Source organism: Panthera leo, chromosome A1, assembly GCF_018350215.1.
Source record: "Panthera leo isolate Ple1 chromosome A1, P.leo_Ple1_pat1.1, whole genome shotgun sequence".
In the NCBI taxonomy this organism is placed as follows: domain Eukaryota; kingdom Metazoa; phylum Chordata; class Mammalia; order Carnivora; family Felidae; genus Panthera; species Panthera leo.
Window position 1 is genome coordinate 36143422 of NC_056679.1, and position 25115 is coordinate 36168536.

The 25115-nt window shown below is 39.5% G+C and overlaps 1 long non-coding RNA gene across 2 annotated transcripts; it reads left to right on the top strand.

The window, feature by feature from the left end:
- The first annotated feature begins 4445 nt into the window (after positions 1-4445).
- Positions 4446-13305, top strand: LOC122199136. 2 transcript variants are annotated; one of them, XR_006193359.1, is made up of 5 exons: positions 4446-4523; positions 6196-6324; positions 8258-8351; positions 11792-11896; positions 13280-13305. It is a non-coding gene; the product is annotated as an uncharacterized LOC122199136 (long non-coding RNA). The 2 variants fall into 2 exon arrangements; XR_006193358.1 differs by lacking the exon at positions 13280-13305 and adding an exon at positions 13130-13250.
- Positions 13306-25115: the final 11810 nt, after the last annotated feature.

Below are 25115 nucleotides of genomic sequence, written 5' to 3' on the forward strand. Positions count from 1 at the left end.
TGCTTATTTTTGAGAGAGACAGAGCATGAGTGGGGGAGGGGCAGAGAGAAGGAGACATAGAATCCCAAGCAGGCTCCAGGCTCTGAGCTGTCAGCACAGAACTTGACTCAGGACTCAAACTCATGAACCATGAAATCATGACCTTAGCTGAAGTCAGACACTTAACTGACTGAGCCACCCAAGTGACCCTAGCTTTGGATTAATTTTAAGCTATACCTAGGAGGAAAAACTGTTGTGTTGAAAATTTTTACTCCTAGTTGTTCCTGTTTTTTATTATTTTATTTTATTTCATTTTACTTATTTTAGTTTATTTTTTTGCTGTTTCTCTTCCCTTAATGTAGACCCTTGGGATAGATCTTTGTGTGATCAGCAACATGATGCTGAAGGTCCCTCATATCTGTCATCATTCCACATGTAATTATCATGGCTGGCCCTATAGGAGAAAATTTCCTCACAGAACCTTTTCATGTCTCTGAATCTTCTACAGACTGCAGAAATTGCTTATTTTATTTGTCTTGTGTTCATCAAATAATGGTCAATAAACCTGTATTGACAAAAAAAAAAAATTCACTTAAATGAGTAAGAGGATTCTTTATCAATTGCATGTGGGTCTACCAGAGAGATGTTAAATGTGAACTATGACAGTTACAAGGGAGAGACATATAAAGTAGGGAGAGTCATTCATCTATTTATAATTATTATCAAGGAAACCCTACCTGCTAGACACTGTGCTAGAAGCTTGGGATATCATCATGAACACAATAAGCATATTCCCAGCTCTGAAAGAATTTGCAGCATTACGAGAGGTAGAAGGGAGTGGGGTAGAGTAGTAGGGGAGGAGCAGGTGGGGAGTGGGGGAGAGAGATCTGGCTGCCCAGAAGCTATGGAAGGGCAATTGATTCAGACTTGGGGGTGGAGTGAAGAACGCTAATCGCTAATCGGGAGAGACTGACATCTGGGCTGTGCCTTTAAGAGTTGGAGGTAAGGTGATTAGGAGTGTATTGCATGTATAATGGATGCCATTAAAAGGTGTGCTAAAACATGCAATTTGCAGTTAAACAGATTACCTTCCAGGCTGTTTCGTGCAAAATAGACTGGAGTTGGCCAGGGGTGGAAGCATAAACCCATTAAGTGAGGAAGAAGAAGAAACAAGATGGGAAAAAAAATGTCCCTTACATGTCTGGCTTGAGCTTATGGAAAGACAATGTTTCCACTATGTGAACTGTGAAGACTGGAAAACAGATGATTTCAAGGGGTGGAGGATGCCTTGGACAAGTAAATTTCAGACACACAGCAGACACTGAAGTAGAATGGTGGAGGCAGAAGCCAGACTGAAATTATTTGAAGAAAAAAATGAGAATAAAGAAGTAGAAACAAAGCGTAGAACCCATCTGGTGATATTTTGCAGAGAAAAGCAAAGGGGAAGTAATGAGAAAGCAAAAAGGAAATGTTGGGTAAAAGGAGGTTGTTGCTTTAAATAGGACAGCCAAGCTCGTCTGGTGTGCCGATGGGAATCTTCCTGTAGAGAGAGACTGATAATGTTGAAGTGAGAGGAAATAATTCAAAGGGGTGAAGTCTTTGAGAAGGAGAGAAGAGATGGCAGCCAAGACACAAGAAGAGGAAGGTAGGAAGAGGAAGAGGAAATACAGGAAGACAGAGAACATGAGGAGTAGGTAGGTTTTTCTCTTTGGCATTAGGAAGAAGAAAGAGGTCTTAATTCTCTTTTATCAAAGAAGAGTGAGGAAAGCTGGGCTGAGGGAGTAAGAAGAGGTGTGGGAAGGTGTGAGAGTGGTTTCACACCATAGGAAAATACACTCAGTAGAGAAATGTGATAGGATTGCTGGGTACTGTCGGGTGCTTGTTTGGGGTCTGTAATAATGATCAGGATGCCACCGGTCACTGCAGAAGTCCTGAGTGTCATTTTCCTAGCATCGTTTAGCAACTTTGATGCAGGCATGTGTTCAAACAAGTTGGAGTTTTGACAGGTGAATGTGATATCTTCATCAGAGGGACAAGTTGGTTGAGGGCGGTTGCCGGGGAGCGATGGACCATGAAATCTAATCTGGGAAACAGGGATGTGAAAACAGAAAAGGAATGATGAATAGTAGAAAGTGGTTACTGACATATGTTAGAACCATGGGTAGAGGAACAAGTGAGCTGGAAAGATAGGAGGTGGTATTTGAGAAGTAGAGTAGTGAAAGTGCAGTTTCAGAGGGGGTGCCATCACTGGTGATGACTAGGGTCATCGCCATGGGTGAAGATGGCTGAAGTGAAGTGTGGAAAAAATGTACTGGAATTGGAGGGGCCAAGACCAGAGAGACCAGATGTGTCAGCCTTGTGAGGTCAAACATCTCTGAGAATAATGACAGCTATAAGGGCGGGGAAGACAGTGAACCAAAATCTTCTATGAGAGGACTCTAGGAAGGAAGTCAACATTTGACAGCCAAGAAACAGAAGAAAATGTGGCAAATAAGAAGGCAGGAGACTCAAAAGATCTGGGCTTGGTAGGAAGAGAAATGGCTTGGGTATGGAAATGAGGAGCATTTTATGCTTTCCTTCTGGTCCTGAGATGAGAGGAGTGTGTGAAGGTTGCCAGGGAGTGGTATCCTCAGGGAACAGCCAGGTACATTCCAGAAGGTGGAGAACCAGAGGATTTTGCTGATCGTGGATCCAGAATTCATGGATCTAGAAGGCATGGGAAGGGCTAACAGAGGTCAGGAAAGGGTGAGGGATTGGGTAAGACTAGGCACTTCTAGGAGGCACAGAGTCTGGAAAAGGGACAAGGGACAAGACTAGACGGTTAGGGATAAAAATGGAGACCGTCTTGTGGCTACAGACAGAAACTGGGAGGAAACTGTAAATACTGGGCTGAAGACAAAGAACTATTTCTTCTGAGGTCTCCAAAATAAATGTTTTCTCCCACTGTTTCTCTAAAATTGATATTGGCTCTCTTCAAAGGAATGAGGGGGGTGCCAGAAGGACTAAAAGGGGAGAAAAATTGAAAGGGAGAGAAAAAAGATTTCTTTCAGTCATTTACAAACAGTTTTCTTCTGATCCAAATATCATGAACTGTCCTTTCCTGACAATTTGCAGAGGATAGAGATTTTAAGAAGAACGTAGCAATCCCTTATAATTTCCCCCACTAGAAAATACCACTGCTAGTATTTTTGCAACATTCTTGCCTGCCAGCCCCCAACACATATATTGGCGTTTTCACGGAGATGATACATATACAGAGCATCACAGTGGGAACGAGGAAAGCTGGAGAAGCTCACCTTCCACAGCCCTGATGGTCTCAAAAAGCGGTGAGGGGTTGAGAAGTGTCTAGGAGAGTGGCAAATGTCCACAAAGACTGATCTGGTGATGTCAGCAGGAAGTCAGCAAGGGATGTGTAAAGAGTTACCGTGCAACACTGAGTGCTCAGAGAGATAACTGGATTCTGCCAATTCCTATCCGCCCCCCTCCCACCCCCCAGGATTCTCAATGTGGACATTCTGCCAACTCCCACTACTCCCCTACACCCAAATTACCAAAAAAAAAAAAAAAAAAAAGTCACTGGAGAGCATCAGTTATTCTAGAAAACTTACAGCAATTTTTAAAAGATCACATCAGCGAAACTGAGTTTCCAATTCTCCCCTGTAATTGCTACAAATGCCGTTAGATTAGAATCATACTGTGGTATGATTCTCCTTCTCTCCCTAGCTGTAAGCTTAAAAATGAAATAAAGAAAAGAGGAAATTTTAAAAAAACAAATAGACTTTAATTCAGATGTTGACACACATCATAAAAGAAGAAATGACTTAAAAGAATATGGTGGGCAACTTATTTTGTCAGATAACCACATGGTGAGGGAAGAGGGGGCCCGACTCCCGATCTGAACCCGGATCGTCTGCATTCATCCTGAATTAGATAACGTAATTGAGACTTATGTAAGAGTTTTAATTTTTTGAAGTCTTTCAAATACACTCTAAAAGAATTCCTAAACAAAATTTCCATACTAAAAAAAACTCACATGCTGTCCCCCGCAAAAAGTTTTTCTTCTGTACCTGTCTCCCATTCTAGTGTGTAATACAACTCCCAATAATTCTTTTACTCTTAAGAGTCTTAGTCCCCAAGGTCACAATTCCTGCTCTTGCTTTTTCTTGACAGCACAGAGGCATGAAGTGGCAGCAGGTGCACAAAGCTGCTGACCTGGAGAGCAGAGAGGTGGACAGCTCCAGGCCAGGAGGGCTGCGGGACCCGAGCAGGTGGGCCAGGGGACGAGCAGGCAGCAGAGACAAGGAAGTGAGGAGGATTCACATCAGGGCTGGGACACCATGGGGTCTGTGGTCCCTGACCAGAGGCAGAGGTCAGGGAGAACTAGCAAGCAGGAACAGCACCAGGCAGCTGCAAAAGGAGAAGTATGGCACTTAACACGTCAGTGAAACTTTATCCTTGGACAAACTTCCTTCCTGCCCTTGCTTCTGAGTCTTTCTCAAGCCACAGTGGCACTGGGTAAGTAAGCAACACAGATGCATGACCAGGTAAGGGTTTGTTTGTTTTTTTTCCTTTAGATGCGGCCTGAAAAACAAATGCATATCAAATCCTCATGAATCTTTTCCCCTAAGGTTTTGAGCTTGAGATAAAAATTCTCCTGGGTTTGTCCTTACTGAATGGATAAGGGTTCCCAGCGAATAGATTTTTTTTCTTTTAATTAACCAGGCAATTGTATTCTTATCCATTATAAGGAGGACCCTCAAAGGACATCGTCTGCCCATGGAGTCTTATGTCCTTCAGAAACCAAAGATGTCCTCTTATCTCTTCCCTATTGCTTAAAGGGATGGGGACAAAGGAGGAAAACATAGTTAAACCAGCACCCATGACTTTATTTCTTATTCCCTCATTCTGATTCTTCATTGCTTTCCCTCTTTCATTCCAACTCTTCAGTTTCTGCAAATTTCTCCTCTTATGCAGTGTTTCTGTGTATTTTTAGCTGATAGCTAAATCTGAGAATAATAACAGCTACCTTTAGAATAGTGCCCCACAGAGAGTAAGTCCTCAGTAAATAATCAATTGAATTAATTTAAATATGATTGTCATTATTAGCGGAATAAGCACTTATTATATGCCAGACTGCATTTAACATTTGTGATTTCACTGTACCTTCACAGTAGTTTGAGATTGGCATTTTTCTCCCCATTTTACAGAAAAGGAAACTGAGTCACAGAAAGGTTATGCTGCTTCTCTCAGCATGTACCAACAATGTCTGCTGTTAAATGGTGGAGTCAGGATCCAATAGTAGCAGTCTGAACCAGACCTCAATGATGAGGGTTTTTGTTGTTTTCATTTGAATTATAGTTAACATACACGGCAATATAGGTTTCAGAAGTAGAATTCAGTGATTCATCACTTACATACAACAGCCAGTGCTCGTCACAACAAGTGCCCTCCTTAGTTCCCATCACCCATCCAGCCCACCCCTCACTCACCTCCCTCCATCAACCTTCAGTTTGTTCTCTATTGTTAAGAGTCTCTTCTGGTTTGTTTCCCTCTCTTCTCCATGATGAGGGTTTTAAGGGCAGTATGGTCGGCATTGTAACCTACGATGGGATTGGGAGCATCAAATCTAGGAGGTTGTAAAGATATTTTGTGAGCATTCTTTCTAAATTTTGATTATTAACAATTTCAAACAAGTAAAAATAAGTAGAATAGTATAATGAACCTCCCTATATTATCATCCAGGTTCAATAATTATCTATCTTGTTTTTTCTAAACCTGCAGTCCCCACCATTGCCCTAAATCATTTGAAACAATTCCCAAATATTGTTTCATGTGTAAGTATCGTATATATCTCTAAAAGATACTGACTATATTTAAAAAATCAGTAACATTATTTCAGCTAAAAATAAAATAAAATAAAAAATGAGACTACTCTGAGTCTTTAGATACTTAATTTTTAAAATACATAGTATACCTTACAGTGGAATGGGAGAGGGAGAAAGCTGTTTTCTGATGCATAGAGGTGTCCTGAAATGTAGAAAGTCTAGATGCTTCTTTTAACTGTGGATACTCATTGAAGGTAAGGTGAGGTGTTACAAGTAAGGAGATTTAGTATTAGGAAATATGCTGCAGTTCAAGTATTGAGATCTTCTTTTGACCTTAAATACAATGCTGGGGAAAATGGGCCTTACTATACATCTTATTCCCCATCACCAGATTTGTGACCTGCCATCTTTCAGTGCTACTGCTTTCCAAGGATACCTTTTTCTTCACGAATTGCTACCTATTGAAGTGATACTCATTTCGGCCACGCAGATCCGGACAGTCTTTGCCTCCACCTCTCTGGTATTTTTTTGTTGACCGCATATTTCCTGGCACATAAGCAATCTGAAAATGGCCAGCTCTTCTGAATTACACACTTATTTTAAATGTGTCTGTTCGTGTCAAATGGAGATGTTTATTTTTAGAAGATTATTGATAGAAACTGGGGAGCAACATTTAAGTATCTTCAGTTTCCTGAAAGCACGTTGAATTCTCCATTAGATGAGCCACGAATATTGTTCACATTATCTTTCTAACATTGCACGCTTCCTTTGTATATTTAAGTCTTCCTCAAAGTATGTAGAATTAATGTTAAAAAATAAATACCTACTATGAGTCAGGTATTGTCTTAGACTTGAATATGAAATAGTAAATAAAACAGACACAGTTTCAGCCCTCTCACAAGAGACAGACGTTAAACATACAATCACCTAGAATATAAAATTAGAAACTGTGAAGGAAAAGAGCAAGATACTAGAAATAATAATGGGAAAGCCCTCTTTGAATTGGAGGAGGGAAGTGGCAGAGGCTGTTGTGAGAAAGTAATATGTGCTGTGACTTGAAGGATGACCAGAGTCAGCTAGATGAAGTGTGTGAGGAAGAGTGGTTCAGGCAAAGGAAACAGCATGTGCAAAGACCCGGAGGCATGCAAGAATTTGACAAGTTCAAGGACCCAAAGGAAATCCAGGACAGCTGAGTATAAAAGGCAAGTAAAGTGGGAGATGAGTTGGAAAAATAGGGAGGTTCTTGTCGATCACATTAAAATACTTGAATTTCATGTGAAATGAGAAGCCATTGAAAGTTGTTAAAGCTGGAGAGTGATTTAGTCTTTGAAAGTATTTTAAAGATCACCTTGGTTGCTGCAGGGAGCTTTAGTGGAGGACCTTAAAGAGAGGAACTGGGGAGGCTAATTAGGAGGATATGGCAAGAGAATGTGTCCAAGGAGAAAGAAAGAGGCCTATAAATTGAAAGTACATTTTGGAGGTAGAACCCAGGAACCTAATGATGGATTGTTTATCTAATACAGTTAACCTTTGAACAACATGGGTTTGAAATGCAGATCCACTTATATGCAGATTTTTTTTTATAAATACAGTGTAGTATTATAAATGCAATTTCTCTTCCAAATGATTTTCTTAATAACATTCTTTTCTCTAGCTTACTTTATGATAAGAATGCAGTATATAATACAGATACAAAATACGTGTTAATAGTCATATGTCCTTATGTTATCAGTAAGGCTTCCAGCCAACAATAGGCTACTAGTTAAGTTTTGGGGGAGTCAAAAGTTATATGTGGGTTTTTGACTGCACGAGGGGCCAGCTCCCTAACTCCCACATTGTTCAGGATCAAATGTACAGCTTATATTGAGATAATCAACATCATTTTAGGTTTTGGGCTTTTCGCATATCAATCCTAAATATTGATGGCCCTGCCACTTGTATGGTCTCATTTTATACTGATAATAATCAATAATACTCATTGAGCACTTACTGATTGTCAAATGCTGTGCTAAGTGCTCTACTTTGATATCTCATTGAATTCTTCTTCTGATCCTATGGAAAGATTTTTAGAGATTAGGAAATGGACATTTACAGAAGTTAAGCAACTTGTCCAGCCATTTGGCTTACAAATAACACATCTGGGATTCAATCTCTTTTCCCCAATTTCAAAACTTGTTTTCTTAAGTACAAGCTGACATTGCTTCGGCATACCAAAAGCAAGAATGATATAATCACCTGCTTCTCAAGTGGTTCTAACAATCCCTGTCTCCTGCTGTTTACTCCCTTATAGAATCTCCTTCCTTTGTGTGTAGTATAGACCTTGTGACTTGCTTCTAACAAATAGGATATAGCAAAAGTGATAGGATGCCACTTGGACAGTAGATTTTACAAGACTTTGATTTCAGTCTTAATAGCACTCTTTCTTGCTCCCTCGCTCTCATGCTCTGATGCAGCAAGCTGCCACATGAACTGCCTGATGAAAAGCCCACAATACCAGGAATGAGGAATAGCCCAATGTAGAACCGAATCCTGCCCACCAACAACCACGTGAGTGAGCAGGGAAGTGGAGCCTTCCCTCCTGGAGCGTTGAGATTTCTGCAGCGAACACCTTGATTGCAGCCTGTGAGAGAATCTGAACAAAGGTCCTAATTAAGCCATGCCCAGATTCCTGACCTACAGAAATTGAGATAATAAATATTGTAGCTTTAACCAACCAAGTTTCAGGAACAATTTGTTACACAGCAATTGACAACTAATACAAATGAAAATGTCAGTGTTAATGATATTAATTATCATAATATCTTGCATTTGTGTAAGGTCTCAAATTTTTGCAAAGCAGAAGCAAGTTTCAAAATAATAAAATTCGGGAAACATATTACTAATCATCTTCCCTTAAAATATAGCAGCTGCGCTTGAAAGTACCACCTGCATTTTCAACAAGAAAAATTGGTTTATTCACCTGGTTTTTATTGCCTTAATTCCCATCTCTAAAACCATTTGAAACATGCTATCTAGCAAGGGACTTATTATCTTCTTTATACTAAGTTATTAGTAACAAGGCACGTTTAAACCATCTGGCCTGGATGTTCTCTTGGACTTCAAATTTGTAGCAGGCAGTTGGATTTCTTACCCTGTTCTGGGGTTTCCTAATCCCTATATCAATTCCCACTCCAAGAGAGGGACATGGATTTTAAGCTGTCAATCAGTATTTTGCCAGTTGAGATGAAATATAAAGGGCAAAAAAAAAAAAAAAAAAAAAAAAAAAAAAAAATTTACATAAGTCCAGGGCTCAGATTGGGCAAGACCACAAAGAATCTTTCTAAAAAGTTTTCCCAGAAGGAGCTAATTACTGTGGGAGAAAGTAATCTTCATGTTTGGCTTGAATAACCACAGAAACAACAAAATGCAAATATTTAAAAAATGATGGGAAAATTAAAAGGAGAAAAACTTTTGATTGCACTCTCACAGGGACTTAACTTTTTTTTTTTTTTGATGCAGTGAGTATAAGCGTAAATGTATATACCCGCACATATACATTTACAGAAAGAGAAATAAAGGACATATACGAAACATTCATTCATTTCACAAATAGTTTTTGAGCATCTAATAAGTGCCAGTGAATGTAAGAGATATAACACAGTATAGAACAAACACAGTCTCTACCCAGACAAAGCCCAAATTCTAGTGAGAGAGATAGATAAGTAAAAGCTAAAGCAATAAATCAATAAATAATTACAAGGTGTGATAGTGATTGAAAGTGAAAAGGAGGAATTGTTTACATTGGATGTTCAGAAAAGGCTTGTCTGAGAACTAAAGGCAGGGTGGGGTCAACTATGTCAGGAGCTGGGGGAAAGCTTTCCAGACAAAGGAAACAGCAAATACAAAAGCCCAGCGATCAGAACAAGCGTGGAATGTTCTAGAAACTGTTAAAGGTCCGTGAGCCTGTTGGAAAGTGAGGTGAGATGAAGTGGAGCAGTCGTCATGGGCCAGATCATTTTGGGCTTTGTAGGCTCTGGAAAGGAGTGAAATTTCACTCTTAAGTTTAAGAGAATCTATTGAAGGCTTTTAGGCTCCAAACGGCATCATCTGATTTATGTGTTTAAAAGATCGTTCTCATGGCTGTGTATAGAACGGACTGTAAGCAAGCAAGACTGGACATCAGAAGCTGAGTAGAGAGAGGTACTGGCTTGGAGCAGAGGCTGGCAATAGACATGAAGAATAATGGGCAGATTTTGGAGGCAGGATGAAAAGGGTGTACGAGCTAAAGGAAAGGATGAATCAAGGAAACCTCTTAGGTTTGGTGTTTGAATTAAGTGAATGTGGTGCCATGTATTGTTCTGGGAGGTCCCTATAGAGATCTCTGTATTGAGGCACCCACGAGATCAGTTTTGAACATGCAAAGTTTGAGACGTCTGTGAGATATTCAAGTAAAGCTATAATTTAGGAAACAGGATATCTAAGTTTGAGCTGGATATAATAAGTATAAAGCCAATTTTATTCTCTGATTGGCCTAAATTACAAATATACACAGCATGTGCTTGGTGATTTAATTCTTTGATTTCTTAAGGAACTGATCTGAATCTCAGATCCCTTTCAGTGCTTTTACATTTTTCATTGTCTCCAAACACAAACCAATATCATTAAAAATGTTTGTTGTTTCATGCTTTTTCTAATTTTTTAGTATGCTAATTTTCCTCTATAAAATAGGTTTCTCAATTAGTTATGGAAAAGGGGAGAGAGTACTTGCTCTAAAGCAGGCAGGGACAACATAACATTATTTCACTCACACATAACAACTCTCTAATATCCTTTTTTTTTTTTTTTTTTTTTTTTTTTTTGCAGGTGAGGAAACTGAGGTTCACAGTATTGAAGTAACTTACCCAATGACATATGGTTCAGATTGGAAGCCAACTTTGGTTTTGGCACTAAAAACCATGTCCCATCTTTAGAGAGGCTATAAAGCACAGAGTCTCTCCTTCTGTTTCTCTTTTAGTTCCCATATTTCTTTGCACTGTTTTTACATCTCTTTTATAGTTCAACACAACTGAACTCAAGAAGCACTTAGAGCATCCCTGACATTTGTGTTGCTGTTGGCTACACTTCTGCTGAGTTTTGGACATGCTCTGTTCCTCACCTCCACCACTTGATAGTATCCTGCCATTGTCTCAGCTGCTTAATAAAAAGAAAGTCCCAATATCCGCTCTTCCCACAATGTCATAAATAGCTGCTATTGCCTTGGCAATTTTCTGGACCTCTGCATCCAGTGAGGATTGGCTGTTACCTAAACTGTTCATTTTCTCCTGGCCATAATCCACAGGAAACTAGATTCATTAACTCTGAGGCTTGCTTAATGGAACAAACAACTTGATTTTCTTCCTCTTTTCTCTTTGTTCTTCCATAATATGTTTTCTTACTATATTTCCTATTCTGTTGTTTCGCTATTTTCTTTTTATGTTGTTTTAAAAATAATCCAATGACCTTTCCCAGTCTCCGTTTTTCCCCCTGCATTTGTATTTTCCAGACTAGTACTATTTGAATCTTAGTACTTATTTATTTAAACAAACTAATAGCCCTGGCATAGGACTCGATTATTCTATTTCAGAAAGAAACTAGTCATTAGAAGATATACACATCTTAATCAGATACACTAGGCAAAGGAACTCCCACATTATTTTTCAATACAAACTCCTCTGCAGTGATTTCTATGTGCCAGTCACTGTTATAAACTGTGAGCTATCACTTAATCCTCCCAGCCAGTCTCTGAGAGTGGCTACTATTATTATCTGCATGTTTCAAGCGAAGACACCCCCAACAAAGTAGAACAGGTACTCAGAATAGAAAAATCTATATTCACTTTCACACATGGAGATGGAATCAAACCCTAATCACCTGACATTAGCATATATTTGGGGTATTGTATAAAAGGGAAGGGGGAAGGAACCAGAAAATGGGGTTTCTGATTATGTAAAGATGTGGTCTGTTCCCAGGAGAAGAGAGTGGAGTTGCAGATGGAGAGAACTGAAGAAGAAGGCATGACTTATCCCATAAGCAGGAGAGGCAGGCTATGAAGGAAGACTGACCTCCTTGCAAAGGTAGATGTCTCTGGTGCCCTTGCTTTTGATACGAAAATAAAATGTTTTATGTTAGCTAGAACATTATTCTTTTCCTGCTAGCACTCTATAGAGAAATTTGCATATACCTGCACAGTATGGTAGAGACCAAAGAAACATGGTGGCCTCAGGGAAGTGGACTATGGGTCAGGGTTCTAAGTAGTGATTGGCAGTACTCTTGGGTGGTCCCAGTGGGTGGCCCCAGTGGGAGCAGTTGTAGAGAAGCATTCTAGGAAAATGTAAAGCCAAAACCTGGCTACTGTATAAAGATTGCTATGAATGGGGAAAAGAGGGAGCTAGGAAACATTTGTATTTCATAACACATACGAATTGCTTATATGATAGGAAAAGAATACAAATATGATTTTTCATATGTAAGCTTATGTCATTGTATGTTGTATTGTGACACCCTGATGGCATTTGAATGTTAAAAAAAAAATCACAAGAGCAGGAGTAGCTCATCACTTTGTACAGGTATCCTTGCACAAACAAGTTTTTGGTGAGAGTTACTGGCTTATCAGTAGCAACACAGTTGAGTTCTATTTGAACCACAAAGCATGCATGACCTAGAGTCAAGTATTTGGAAAATTAAAGATCACCTTAAAATAAGCCTACACTGTAAGCGTAACCAAAGAATGCAAAACAAATTAAATCGATAATGATAAAACTAATAGTCTTGTATCATTAAAGAGTAAGAGTCATGGTGAATAAGAACTATGACCAATCCAACATAATGTCATTGATATACTGATTCTAAAGGAAGTAGGACTTTCAAGCATCTGTAACACGTAAGTAGTAGACCCTTTTTGCAAAGCTGCTTACCAGCTGGTAGAATACTGATTTAGAGTCTTTGGTAAATTCTAGAATAAGTTTAATTTAGCTCATAAATACCACATTTGAGGAATTCTTAATAAATCACTCTCTATAACAGTTAGGAATGCTTTGGACCGCATATTACAGAAAACTCCAGCTGACAGTGGCTTAAGCCATAAGAATATTGTTCATGTAACCATAAAAAATTGGGTGCTTCTGGTTTGGGGATCAGATGAGCAGGTCCAAATTGTAGGGCATTTGGCTGATGTATCTGTGATTCTCTAGGTCTTTCAAAAGGCACCAGGCATCCTGTTCTCAGGCCTAAGAATTAAAAGACAAGAAGGAAGGGTATGGCCAGAGTGGTGAGGAGTTTCTCTTTCATGCCTTTCTGCTTTTATCCAGGAGGAAAAAATCTTCCCTAGAAGTCTACTCAGGAGACCTCCTCCTATGTCACATTGACCAGAACTGTGTCCTAGGAGCAAATCAGCTTCAAGGGAGACCAGAAAGATGAATCTATATATTTTTTTTCTTTTTTTTTTTTTTTTTCCCCAGCTTCTAGAGAGAGAAATGAGCAAGGAAGAAGGAATTTGAAAATGGTTATTGGAGGGGCGCCTGGGTGGCTCAGTAGGTTAAACATCCGGCTTTGGCTCAGGTCATGATCTCGTGGTTCATGAGTTCGAGCCCCATGTCAGGCTCTGTGCTGACAGCTTGGAGCCTGGAACCTGCTTCGGATTCTGTGTCTCCTTCTCTCTCTCTGTCTCTGCCCCTCTCCTACTCGTTCTCTGTCTCTCAAAAATAAATAAACGTTAAAAAAATGTTTTCATGAAAATGGCTATTGGATAGTCCATTAATGAGTATTGGTCATATTTTTTTTTGTTTGCAATCCTTTACTTGGTCTGGTTTTCTTAAAACATAAAATCAAGCCTCTTTATCATGACACAGGTTTTTCATAAACAGGCCTCTGCCCACCTCTTTAGCTTCACCCCCCACCCCCACCCTATCCCACAGGCAACCTGGGTTTTGACAATTATGGACCAACTGCAGTTTCTACACCTCAGCATTCTGTCCTATACTTCTATGTCTTAGCTTTCCTATTCACCCCTTAAAGACACAGTCAGTGAAGTATTTTCCAGCCTTCTCTATCACTGTAGGAAAAAAGTCATTCTCTCCTCCTCTCCAGTTCCCACAGCATCCTATATTCTGTGCTATATTCTGTGCTATAGCACTCGATCACATGGTTTTGATTCTGATGGCTTAATTGTCAGTCTTCCTTACCCAGCCCGGAAGGACAGGATTTTATTTTGTCATCTTTGTGCGGCACGTTGCACAGCATGAAGCATGTAATAATAGAGCCATAAAAATTTGTATGAATGAATGAATGAATGAATGAATGACTATATCATTGGTAATCACGCAAACCTTGATGGCCTAGGTATAAATGTGCTGGATATAGGCATGATTTTTTTTTTCCCTCTTTCTTTTTTCTTTGGCCGTTTTGCTGTGTTGCATATTTTTTCTCTGGACGCTCATCTTACTTGTGTAGCACAGGACTAAGGGGCTGCTTTCCAGGTGGCTGCTTTGTTCATTGTCATTTCCTCCTAGCATTCTTCCTAAGCCTCAGGCTTAGTCTGACACCTTGCTGCATTTCCTCTCCTTGCATCTACAGAGGGTCTCTCTGTGTTCTCTGCCTCCAATGCCAAGGCCACACAATCTCGACAGGCCTCAAAAAGGCCCTTTCCTACTAAAGTAAACCTCCTGCCTCACCACTTTGTTACTGGTTTTTCTCATCTCATTTTGTCATCACTCTATTCTCTAATGCGATAGAATCTTCATGAGAAAATACTTTGTTTAAAAAAGGAGACTCGTTTCCTATTTAAAGATCTTCACCAAGATCGGCAAAGAAAGCAAGAGAATACATCATTTCTAAGGTACTCATTGGTGTCCTTTCTTGCCCCGCTCACTTAAGTCTGGGATTGGGGGGTCAGCAGGAAACATTTTACTCCTTTCTGCCTGTTATTTATTTATGGTTCTGAAATTGCTCTGTCTCCAGGAAAGAAGTAATATTTCTCTTCCCAAATTTTCTCACTGACTTTCAAAGGGGCTTAAATACTGACTTTCCCACTCTTCAGATCTAACATACACTACACAATAGGAATCTGAAGTTGCATTTCTAGGTGCAATCGGTGTATATGTGTAGGGGGTTTGAGAGACTTTGTACTCAGGGCTCAGAATTAGGAACAAGCTGAAGGATTTATCAATGGACAGGGGAAAGAAAGAGCACACAAGTGACAAGGGCACAAGCCTCTCTCCTATGAGTTTGCATAATAACTTGACTTTAATATGATTGGTTAATTAGAGAACATTATATTTTCTTGGATTGAGAATGGGAATTAGCATTAGTTGAAACAAAATTGCTGTTCTGGTTGCAGACAGCTTTGTTTCAATGACGAGGTGATAAGACAATGGGGGATGAAGGTGATAAGGGCGTGTCTTTAAAATTTTTTTTTTTTTAACGTTTATTTATTTCTGGGACAGAGAGAAACAGAGCATGAACGGGGGAGGGGCAGAGAGAGAGGAAGACACAGAATCGGAAGCACGCTCCAGGCTCTGAGCTCTGAGCCATCAGCCCAGAGCCTGACGCGGGGCTCGAACTCACGGACCGCGAGATCGTGACCTGAGCTGAAGTCGGACGCTTAACCACTGAGCCACCCAGGTGCCCCAAAGGCGTGTCTTTAGATAAGTGCTGGGCTGGTAGTAGCTCTGGTGGTGACTTTCTGGAAAAGAAAAGCAATTAGTCTTGCAGTGCAGAGGAACTGGTACTCAAAAAATACGTGGGAATTTTTAGTTGCCAAAACAACTGGCATGGGTGGGAGATTTATTGGCAATTAGTGGTTGGAGGCCAGAGATACTGGATGCTCTGCAAGGTGCAGAACAGACCCACACAAGGAGGAATTCGCTCACCCAGAATGTAAAATGCCTAAAGTTGTACTTCCCCCATCTACCCCCAACCCAAGGATAGAGATGGAAGCTGGAGAAAAAGCCATACACACAAAAAAAGCTGTACACAAAATGCATGAAGGAAAACCTTTATTGTTGACATTTTGAAGTCTGAAAATCTATGGCTTTCTAACCCTCTTTCGTGCTGAAACAGAAGTTTTGTTTTGTTTTGTTTTGTTTTTTAATCTGTTTGTTCACTCATGTAACAGGAGGGTTCTTAGGAAGGCAACTGACAGCATGTTTTACAAGGACAGACAATAAAAGAAGAAATAGTTCCAGTATTTGACCTGTTCTGCATTTCCTTAACCAGAAGTGGCTTTCTTGTACTTATCAGTTCCCACTTCTACTTTGGGCAATTTTTCCATTAAAGGGAAAGCCATGCTTGTACAAGAGGAACATGTTGACCAACTTAAACTTCTTTCAGGTGTTATAAATTAAACTGGAAGAGTCTTTAAATTGCCTTCATTTTAGAATAAAGTTTAGTACACTCAGCACCCCTTTTGTCTCTTGGTACTTTTTTTCATTAACATACCTTGTCTTGGGGGCACCTGGATGGCTCAGTTAATAGAATATGTGACTCCTGATATCAGGGTCGTGAGTTTGAGCCCCATGTTAGGCATGGACCCTATGTAAAAACAAGCAAACAAACAAACAAAAAACCCTACATCTTCCCTTGCTGATGTTAGTCAACGTCCGTGTTGATTGTCTATTGTTGAAGTTAATCTGTGTTTTCTTTAGTTACTTCTAAGATTTTCTTATTATTCTTAAGTTTGATCACTCTGTCTTGCAATTGTTATGTCTAAGATTTTTTTTTTTTTTTTTATCCTGCGCAAAATAGTGTGTGTTTCTTCAGTCTGAGGTCTCATGTCTTGATTCACTTCTGGAAATCTCTTCGATATCTTCCTTTCATACTCAGATCTTTTCATTCTATCCTTCTATTTCTCTTAACTCTATTTTCATGGTTTTCATCTTTATTTCTCTGTGCTGTGTTCTGGATTATCTCCAGAGATCTAGCTTTCATTTCATATCACATCTTATACTGTAACTAAACCATTATGAAACAAGTCTGTTGAGGGTTTTTTTTGTTTGTTTTTTTGTTTTTTGTTTTTGTTTTTGTTTTATGCTGACTCTATTGTTTCCTATCTATGATTTTTTTAATAGTCTAATTTCTTGCAGCTTTAGGGATCTGCTCATTTAAAAATGCATATAGCCTATCTCTTTAAACACTTAAAACATGTTTATATTAAAGTTCCCTTCAGATTGCTTTGTTATTATAGCTGTGAAATCTCTCCTTTGTTAGGACTGGGGGTTCTCTTGTTTGCTACTAAGCATTGTCATGTAATTAGTGTGTTTGGGTTCATTTTCCATAAGAGTTCTCTTTCTTAGCAGTTTCTCATGGGCCCATGAGGATGCCTCAGAGCTGGTATAACATTGCCTCTACTGAGGCTCTGAACTAATGTGGGTAGTGTGAACTTCCATCCTTGCACCTGAACACAGATTTGACTCTTCTGCATGGATTATTTCCTCCTCATCCCCAGGCAGATGGCTACCTGTGGGGTCTACCTAAGGCCTATTGGTCTCATGAAACAATTCTTTCTCCTCTTTTCTCTTTAAGCAGCAAATGGAGTTCTTGCTGTCTATAGCATCTGCACCTTACGTCTTATCTCCACCAAGTATTAAAGTCCTGATTATGGTATCAGGTGCCTCACAGTGCAGCTTTAATTCCCTCTTACTCTGAGCCTTTAAATAAATTTCTTCATTTATGCAACCTGGAGATTTTTTTTTTCTAGTGTTGAGCTTGGCTACCTTCTATTAAAATAATTGAAAATGTTTTATCAGGATTTCTATATATTCTTATTGTTGTTAGAGACATAGAGGAATTTTCTCCTTCTGGTTAGCCTACCATCTTTTTTTTTTTTTTTAATGTTTATTCATTTTGAGAGAAAGAGCATGCACATGCACTCACAGGAGAGCAGGGGATGGGCAGAGAGGGAGAGAGAAATACCAGCAGGCTCTGTGCCATTGGTGCAGAGCCCAATGGGGTCTCAAACTCACAAACTGTGAGATCAGGACCTGAGCCTAAATCAAGAGCCAGACACTTAACCAGCTGAGCCACCCAGGCTCTCCAGAGCCTACGAGCTTAATTAGAAGTCACAGTAAGCCTATCTTTACCTCAAAAGTGTTTTATTCTGTACAGATTCAGTGTTTAAGGAATGGTTGTTGAATTGTTATATAATTGAAGCACATATCATATTCTGGCTAAGTTGAACCTTGTATAGAGGAGCTTTAAATCAACATTATGGAAAACACATCGAGCAAGAAACTAATGCTCTTGGTGGTGGTGTGTCAAATTGGTTACTCAGAGTGGAATTTTTTTTTTCTTTTTCACCACTTAATTGCCTATTAAGCTTATCTGAGAAATTGATTTTTTATAGCTCTGTAATTAAGTGAATGACTCTTGGATTTCGGTCTTGGCAGATTCTGGGTGTAAATTCCAACGATGCCACATTCAAGTGTTCAAGTCACATAGTAGGTACTCAATAATCACTTGTTGAAGGAGGAAATGAATGAATAAATGATCTTATTAAATGTCAGTTCCTCCCAAGTAAAATATGGGTAATAATAGTAACCACCTCATCGGGTTTTGAGAATTGAGTTCATGCATGTAAAGATTCTACTGTAATGTATACCATTGGGTAAGAGCTCAATAAATTATGATTCCATAGAGTTACATGAAATGCATATTTCAGGGCCTTGACATAGAAGAATTTAGATAATTATGTATTCACTTTACTTTTTCTTTTGTTTGCCTTATTGCTTCGATTATCTATATCTTATTTTGAAAAGATGTCTACTCTTTATAGGGTCACACTCGTAGATAGCAGTAAGATTCAACTTTGAACTCATGTTCCCCCAGACTAAATTTATGAAAAAAATTTCTGATATTCTTAATATTAATGACAATGGAATGGTTGATCTCCAGGTATTTATTACCTTGTTAGAAAAATTGAATCAAGAAAGTAGAAGCCTAACTAAAGACCTAGAATCTTTGCACCAGTGGAAATACCATATCATGTTATTCTAAAGAAAAAAAAAAAAGGCTTTCCTGATTTAATAGATATTAAAGACAAAGGAGAAATAAAAACACAAATATCCTTGAGTTCATTCTGATTTTCACTGATTACTTTTTTTAAGGGAGTTAGAATATCTTAAAGAAAATTAGATCATCATATAGTTTTGTGCTATTATAGTCCTTTTAATATTCAACTACAATTTATATAATTTAAACTACAAATTTTAGAATTCTTTTGTATTTTCCTGCTTGATAATAAATACAGAAAGTTATGGTGCCATCTTGTGAAAAAGATGCAGAACTGCATTGTATTAACATTTGAATAAATTGACTTAGGTGAGGAAAGGGATATAAAGCTAAAGAGTTGTGTGTAATAAAGGTCAACCAGCATATTTCTATTACCTTAACTAGATTTAATGTTAAAAAAAATAGAATTTAGGTGGGTTTGCCACCCTCCCAGGTTTTTCTGTGGCATGGAAGGTAGCCAGAAAGGAAAAGCTAACACGTTGAATTGAAACCATGCAAGAGAAATTATCAAATTTTAGAACATTTTGATTCCAAGGGGAGAAAGAATGAGAGGAATAAATTATATCTGATTCCCTGAATTGCAAAACTATATATGTGACTGAACCAAAGATGTTGCTCCATACAATTGAGAGGAGAAGGAATTGTTCCTAACACTGGAAAAAATACTCACCTGAGCCTACACAAGACAGGGATACCCTCTGGTTGTCATAGAAAAAGAATCCAGGGAGTTGACAGAGGTTTTCGTCACTTATAGAAAAGAGTTATCCTGTATGAATGAAAGTGACTCCAGAATATTTATTTTAACTCTTGTTATAGGAAGAGGCAGGAAGCATCTGTTTGTAGGAATATTAGGCACATTATAGCTAAGTTCAAGGCTCTTTAAACGACCTGGTACAAAAGACAAAATCGGCTTCTTGCCCACTGATTCAAGAGCTCTGTCTTTGCCTGCTTATATCAGAACACCCCACATGCAAGCCCATTGAAACAGTTGTACCTGGTCACCAGGACACTACAGAGATCTGGTGAAGGCACCAACATAGGAAATGGATTTTATTTGAAGTTTAACAGGGGACCAAATGAAAAGAACAAAGACTGTTCTTGTTAGGATGAGCCAAAAGAGAGAAAGAAAATGAACACGAGGAGATAGAAACTGGGAGGCAGTAATGATTGGAGGTGGGAGGTGATTAGATGATTAGGTGAAGGGATGGTCATAGCAGTTGAAATGGAATCTCATTTTTGTGGTACCATTTTGATGGCCAAAAGATAGCTTCTGTAGCTTCCAGGAAGTATGCTGAAGAAAGTACCAAGGAAGAGGAAAAGATGAGAGAATAGTAATAATGAAAGGGCTCATTTTGGGAAAAAAAGAAAAGAAAAAATTGGGTTATTTCCTATGATCCTGTTCCTATTACCAATATTTTAAGCTCCTTCACTGATCTAAAGGTCCATGGGAGTTGCCAGCTAAATAATTTCACTGCCTCTACTCCCTCCTACATGTTTAAGGAAGTGGTCATGCACGTGCAGTGAGACACGAAAATGAAGGAATTTTATTCCTAAAATCTTCCTTTGAATTTTCTTGCCTTCATGGATTTAACTTAGATCCTTTAATGCTATAATAATTTGGTTTCATATTGAATGTCCTTTGGGCTTTCATTGTCATTTATTTTATTTTATTTTTCTAAGGAGTTTTCCACGAGTTCAAAATAATCCCTTCGGCAAAAGGCAATTCAATTACAGTGACAGCCTAGAAAGAACTCAACATGGTACAATTCTCTAGTGAGATCAGATTTCCTGCTAAACCCAGATGATTTTATAAAACCAAAATTTGTATTTGCATTTTGAGACACTTGACGGAAAGGCTTGATCAAGACCTAAAGTATCAAATAAAAGTGAATCTCTCATCTATAGAAGACAGAAGTGAATTAAGAGTTTAAGTGGCTCAGGGGCGCCTGGATGGCTCAGTCAGTTAAGCGTCCGACTTCAGCTCAGGTCATGGGTTTGAGCCCCATGTCAGGCTCTGTGCAGACATCTCAGAGCCTGGAGCCTACTTTGAATTCTGTGTCTCCCTCTTTCTCTCTGCGCTTCCTCTGCTCTCTCTCTCTCTCTCTCTCTGTCTCTTTCAAAAATAAATAAACATTAAAAATTAAAAAAAAAAAAAAGAGTTTAAGTGACTCATCTAGGGCCATACGTTACCACGGTACAGTCACTTAACCAGGTTTGAAAGCATGTTGATTAGATACAAAATCTCCCAGTACCCATCCACTCAAATGCAGAGGAGAATATGTCCAATTCCTTCCATATCATGGAGATTTCCCATGCTACAGGGATGATTAACACGGGTTCCCAACCTTATCACAACAGTGAGTAGATTGTATCGTTACTAGCTTTATTTTAAACGGCACCTTTCTCTGAAGACCTAACTGCTGATGCAACATTGAAATTATGGCTCCACTAGTTAATGGCAATGTGACCTCAACCTCTCTGTCTCAATTGTATTCGATAGGCAAAATGAGAGATCGTAGTTTCTATCCCATAGACTTTTATGAGTATCACAATGCTTGACATACTTTAAGCTCTCCGTGTTAGCTATTATTATAACACACAAAAGAATCAACATATAGATGTAAATTAATGCATGTATATGTTTATACTCTACTGATGTTCATAGGATAAGATCACAGAATTTGGCATTGTCTGCCTGGAAAATGGACTTTTCCTGAGGAGTGATTGATGGATGAGAAGTTAGATGCCAAAATGAGGAAATTCAATAAAGGTTTAAATGGAACACTAGAAGACCATTGGGGAGGGATGCTTTTGTAGACAGGGAGAGAATACATGTTGTGAATAGGTGTTTAGCAAGTGTTTAGGGTAGGAGCTGGTGACAGAAGTTTGGAGTAGACCCAGAAGTACTGAAATGAACCAGGAGCCATCTGGGGTAGGTTCCTGAGGAAGCAGCACAGACCAGAGCAATTTGGGAAACCCCCTTCCTTTCTCAGTTTCTCACACATTTATCATTGTGTTTATAAATCTTTATTGCTTGAACTTAACTATCTATGTTCCTGTCTTCCTTGGATTGTTACCAGGATGGATCTCAATCGGGAGTCTCTTAAAGACACAGGATCTCCAGCCTTACCCCAGATCTACTGCATTTACATCTGCATTTTTAACAAGATGCCCAGGTGTTTCCTCTCCACATCACAGACTGAAAAGCACGACTTTCACAGGCCGTAAGCTTCTAGCATGGCGCCTGGTACTTAGCCAATGCCTACTTTTAATTAATTAATTAGTTATTGAATGAAATATGCTGAATTTTTTTTAATAAGTTGAGTTTATGGAAGCCATCAAATTGAGCTTCAGCTCAAGATGAGAAAAGCAATTTTAACCCAAAACCAAGCCTTGATCTAGAGCTGAACTTCTACAGGAACTAAGAAACTAGGAAAATCACCTATGTTAGCCAAGGGATAGAAGTAGTGTTCTATAAGAGGAAAGAACAAAGTGATTAAATGGATTGGAGCTACCATGTACATGGGCCCTAGAGAAGAAACCCTGGAAAGAGCCCACAGAGATTCTGTGAGTATAATTCGTGTCGCGAACTCCAGCCCTAGCAGTGCAATATATTGTGTTCTGAAAACAAATGGTGCCTTATGTGCCACACCAGGGGAGACTATGTGTGGCAGCAGCAGAAGCCTGAGCTGGGGGGACAGTCAATCCCATCCTACCCCTGGGGGAGGTGCGTTGTCAGGGAGCTTTGCTTAGAGGATTGATTCAAGGATCTTAAATGGTCAGATGATTACATAGAAAAAGCACCTACCCATTCTCCTGGACCACATTTTTAGATGCACGGAGAAATTGCTACTTAAACAAGGAATGGTTCATCTCCATGTCTGCTTTTGGAGTTGATCCCAACTCTTTGGATATGCTGACAATGATTTTGAAGTGTTCACTCAGAATATACATTTATTTTCTAGACTTCCTTTTTAAAAAAATCCCTGTGTTTTCACTTAGCTTTGAAAAAACAGAATCACTTTGCATCTTTTCCCCTTATATATAATCTGTCCCTAATTCTTTCTAATCTGTCTTCCCAATCTGTCCTGCAGAGACATGTAAGTGTTTCCCTTTACATTTCTGAAACCACTTCTCTGACGCAGGTGTCTGGAATGGTCTTCTCGCTGGGAATTTAGCATTAAGGTTAGAACCTTGGAGTCAGGTGGACCTGGGCTTGATTTTCTACTCATCCCTTGCTACGCATGTGACCTGAAATTTCTTAACCTCTCTGTTTCAGTTTCCTCCTTTGTAAAATGGCAAAAATGGTGGCATTTTCCTCATAGAATTATTATATGGAAGTAAGATGGTCCTTGTGCGTAAATGAAAGATAAATACTAGTATTTAAGAGCACAGACTCCTCTGGAGCTAAACTGCTTGGATAAATGTTTGCTCCCAACCAGCTGTGTGTCCTTGAGGGAATTGTGTCATCTGTCTCTACTCGGTTTCCTCATTTGAAAATGGTGATAGTGATGTGCTCACCTCATAGAGGTTTTGTGAGAATTAAATGAGCATAATGCTTCCCAGTGTCTGATACATTTAAGTGCTGTGCACGTCTCTTAACTTAAAAATCACCCACAAGATGTCCTCAATAATTTTTTTCTACTACCTGCCTTCATTTTCATCACAGCCTTAATCCATTCCCATTGATCCTCTATGAGTCCTGCTCAAAACATCCTTCTAATCATTAGTTACAATGGTGTGACCACAAATACCAGAAACCTGACCGCTAGTGGCTGAAACCATAATATATCTACAGCTTACTTAACTAGTCTTCTGGGAGTAGGTGGGTCGAGAAGTTCAACAGATCAACAATGTCATCACAGATCCAGGTTTTTTTAATATTCTTAATCATCCTCAGTGTGTGTGAGAGAGATCTTTCCTCAGGGACCAAAGATTGCTACTGAGGCTCTAGGTACCATATCTCTACGCAACAGAATTCACAACATGAGTTCAGCAAGGGGAATGAGATGCAGAAGGTGATAGCAAAATGAGTTTCTCCTTGTTTATCTTTCTCTTAAAAAAAAAAAAAAATTCCGGGGCACCTGGGTTGCTCAGTTGAAGCATCCGACTCAGGGTTTCAGTTCAGGTCATGATCTCGCAGTTTTGTGAGTTCCAGCCCCACACTGGGCTCTACACTGGCAGCATGGAGCCTGCTTGGGATTCTCTCTCTCTCTCTCTCTCTCTCTCTCTGCCCCTCCCCTACTTGCTCTGTCTCTGTCTCTCTCAAAATAAATAAACAAACTTAAAAAAAAATTCATTTTCCAGAGGCACCCTCATCGCTCATTGCTCAGACTTGGGTTACATGGTCAGAGCTGGTGGTCAACGTCCATTAAAGCTAGGCGAACCAAAAGAAGGATGGCGGTGGGGAGACAATTAAGTGTCTGTCACACTTGCTTCATGTCCCTTTCCCGCCTGGCTTCAAAACCGTTTCATGCCATTGCTCATTGCTTACCAGAACAGTCCCAGCCTTCTCAGGTTTTGAGACTCCTCTATGATGTAGCACTCCCGTGTGCTCATCTCCATGGGCCTCCTCTGTAAGCCTGTACTGGAGCCACACCATCCTCTCAGCCACTATGTAAACTGCCTGGTACTTGTGTGCCCTCTTACTCCATGGTTTGCTGCCTGTAATATGTTTATCAGTTCTCCCTCTCCAGCCACCATGACACACATGCTTCCCTGCTCATCTCTGCAGGTTAGAATACAACCCTTCCTTAAAGCTCCCAATCAAATGTCTTTTCTTTATTTCCTTCTTTTTTTTTAATTTTTAAAAAACTTAAAAAAATGTTTATTTATTGTTGAGAGAGAGAGAGAGAGAGAGAGAGAGAGAGACAGAGCATGAGCGGCGGAAGGGCAGAGAGAGAGGGAGACACAGAATCCCAAGCAGGCTCCAGGCTCTGAGCAGTCAGCACAGAGCCCGATGTGGAGCGCGAACCCACGAACTACGAGATCATGATGTGAGCTAAAGTCAGACGCTTCAACGATGGAGCCCCCTAGGTGCCCCTCTTTCTTTTTTCATGTTTATTTTGTTTTTGAGGGAGAGAGAGAGCAAGGGGAGAGCAGAGAGAGAGAGAGGGAGAGAGAATCCCAAGCAGGCTCTGCGCTGTCAGTGCAGAACCCGATGAGGGGCTCAAACCCACAAACTGTGAGATCATGACCTGAGCCAAAATCAAGAGTCAGATACTTAACCGACTGAGCATCCAGGTGCCCCCAAATGTCTTTTCTACTGAAACGTTGTGTGACCATCCAAGG